This window comes from Monopterus albus, unplaced genomic scaffold (assembly GCF_001952655.1).
Source record: "Monopterus albus unplaced genomic scaffold, M_albus_1.0 scaffold233.1, whole genome shotgun sequence".
NCBI lineage: Eukaryota > Metazoa > Chordata > Actinopteri > Synbranchiformes > Synbranchidae > Monopterus > Monopterus albus.
This window is the reverse complement of record NW_018128113.1, coordinates 600,565-603,863: the sequence shown is the minus strand read 5'-3', so window position 1 is coordinate 603,863 and position 3,299 is coordinate 600,565.

The following is a 3,299-nucleotide window of genomic DNA, read 5'->3' as shown; positions in this document are numbered from 1 at the left end:
GCATAACCACTGACTACATTCAACATTACCCCTTCAATTTCCAACTTCAAACTGATCACCCTGTCTGACACTCTTTTCACCTCTAAAACATTCCTCACGAGCTCCTCCTTCAGGAGCACTCCTATCCCATTTCTCTTCCTGTCCACACCATAATAAAACAGTTTGTATCCCCCTCCAATGCTACGCGCTTTGCTACCCTTCCACCTGGTCTCCTGTACACACAGTATATCTACCTTCCTTCTCTCCTTCATGTCCGCCAGCTCTCTACCTTTCCCTGTCATTGTGCCAACGTTAAGAGTCCCTATTCTCAGACCTATACTCCTGCCTTTCCTTTTCTCTCTCTGGGTATGACTCCTTCTACCTCCTCTCCTTCTTCAACCAACAGTAGTCCAATTTCTGCCAGCACCCTGTAGGTCAACAGCACTGGTGGCGGTCATTGTTAACCCGGGCCTTGACCAATTCAGTATGGAATTCACACTGATGATTCACATGTTTAAATTTGGCATGTTTTTTATGCCGGATGCCTTTTCTGACGCAACCCTCTCTATTTATCCGGGCTTGGGACCAGCACAGAAGTCACTGGCTTGCAACCCCTGTGGCTAGATTCTGGACTTAGCAAGTTATATTCTCTAGATATGATCTAAACCTTGAGACACTTAACAATTCAGTCTGCATTTACTCGTTAGAAGGTTGTTTAGGTCTGCCGTCCTCAAGAGCAGTGCAGACCTCTTTAACCTTCCCAAATCCAACAAGCATACAAACAGCCAAATATACACAAGTATTCAATATTCCTATAGTTCATTCATTCAGCCTTATACTTCCATTCGTACTTAATGAGAGCAGGTCCTTACTAGTGAATGTGTTTTTTGCTGTGACATAATGCTGGAGATTCTGAGACAATCTCATTTTGCTTTCTCAAGCAGAAATGCTACAGTTTGTTTAAATTTTAAACATATACCAAGTTTGAATTTGGAGTTTTTCCACTTTGCTCAATTAGCACAATTTGTCTAAAAAAAATCAATGATTCAGGAAAATGGGATTTTTATAGATGAATACCCAGAACCAAATAATTTACCTCTTTACTTATCAGATGCTGATGAAAGTGCCAGAAGATACATGGTAGTGTCTTGTTTTACTTTAAATTAGACTCCATATTTGAGCCAATTCTTGTTTGTTTTGATAGTGAAAAGCTTGCAGTATTTGTTATCAAACCCCTCAGGACCACCTGTCTTAGTTTGGCTCTTCAAACGGCCATGTGCATTTCACTGTTTAGACTTTGTTCTCTTTGTGCACATCATGAAGAATCTTGGGCTCAGTTTTGACTATTGTGTTCAGACCGTTTGTGTGTGCGGATTAAAAAAAATAAACTCGTATCATGCTGAGAGCTGCTGTTGTGCAGTTGAAACTAAGTCATAAAAGACAAGCAATCCACATGGGAAATATCCATTTAAAGTGGTGGAATTGTGGTCCTCCAGAAGCTTTGAGTACAACTTCAAGTTTGTTGATCTTCACCTCTCACTTCTGCAGTCATCTCAAATGTCAGCGCAGAGGAATCAATAAGAAAGAGCAGCGTTAATGAAAGAAAATATCCTTTATTTTGATCATTCATACTGCAGAGAAAGGCATTAATATTTTTAACCACAATCATACAAAATCAGGTTTTGTAGCAATGGTATAATACAGCAACCATTAGATTGAGATAGTAGCCTTTGCAATCAGTCGTTCAACCTCCTCTTCAGATCACACTTAAATGTTCCTGTGTTTCTTCTCCAGCTTCATTTGCACAGGCTCAGTTTCCAGATATTTGCTCTTCCTTCTTACATACATGCATCACAGCACAAGTGTTCTCATCCTTTCAGTTGTTTTTGAGTGGAGGCCTTCCCACCTTTCCTTGTTTTCCTCTGCAGCCCAAGTGGGGACTGGATCATCAGGCTCGTTTCCACTTTGTTGACACAAATGAAGAGAAGAGGTGTCAGAGTTACTGGGTGTTTATCACACGCATCTGAACTTGATTTAGCTGTTAAACCATATATCAAAGAGAATTTTATAGTTAGGGATAATACACATTTAGTCTTTTTGTTTGATATTTTATATTCCATACAACAAATTTGTATCATGACTCCCTCAGGCAGAAGGGACCTGCCCTATCTCTTACAAACCAGGACAGTCTGACCAAATAATGATTTCAAATGAGGAATAAGGCATCTCACATCTAGATCATATGTCTAATATCATTTCTAACATTGCACTTTTGTTATACACACCTTGATTATCTCTCAGTAAAGGTTAGATCTATCACTTTTTGTTCAAATTAAACATGTTTAATCAAATGTGGGAAAACGCACAACACTAAAACTTACCTCATAAAGTCATTTACCTCTCTGATAATAGCTGTTATACACATCCCGCCATAATTACACACACACACACGTTCACAGATTTCTTCAGTCAATACTTCAGTCTGCCACAAATGGTGCAGTTTATCAATCAGTGTAAACTGAAAGCTATGGCTCATGCTTCCTTTTAGTTACTGTTCTTCATAATTTATCATTAGAATGCTGGGTTTAGATCATTCACAGGATGAGCTGTGCTCTTTGTAGTGCTCTTTAATTGTGATGCATATTTTGATCCACTGAATACTGTCATTTTATTGTATTTTTTATATTTTGAAACATTTACTAACAATAAATACCCTCTGCGTTTTGCATATTTGACATAAACAGTGTCAGGATTACATGCTTCTCCTGAAAATATGGGTTCTAATTGCAGAACTGTTTAAATGTCCAATGCAATGCTACTACTCATGTTAAATTTCTACTCATGTTAAATTTCTAAGTATCAGTATAACTGATTTGTCACGACATCTGTGTATAGACATGTTAACAACTTGAACAGTCACACTCCATAATTGGCAGGCCAGGGATTGCTTAGTTATTCAGCGATAATGAGAATAGCTTGCCGTCTCTCTGCCGCTCTCTCTCATACACACAAACACTCATGCACAGCCTTAAGTTGCAGATGTTCAACAGAAACAGTGATTTAAACCAACAGCTCTGCCCAGTGTGCCGACTGGATGTTTGCCCATCCTTCAGTGAGACTTCAGCGAGTACACATCAGCAGAATACCTGAGTTGAAGAAAAGCACAACTTAAGTTTAACTGAAGAGTTGTGAACTTTAATCGACCTCTTTGCCAACTTGGATCTATCATCTTAACTGAGATGATCTAGAGATGACAACCCTGCAGATCCATCATGGGAACTGCTAAGCCCTGACACACATAAAACCTGAAATGGCACAGA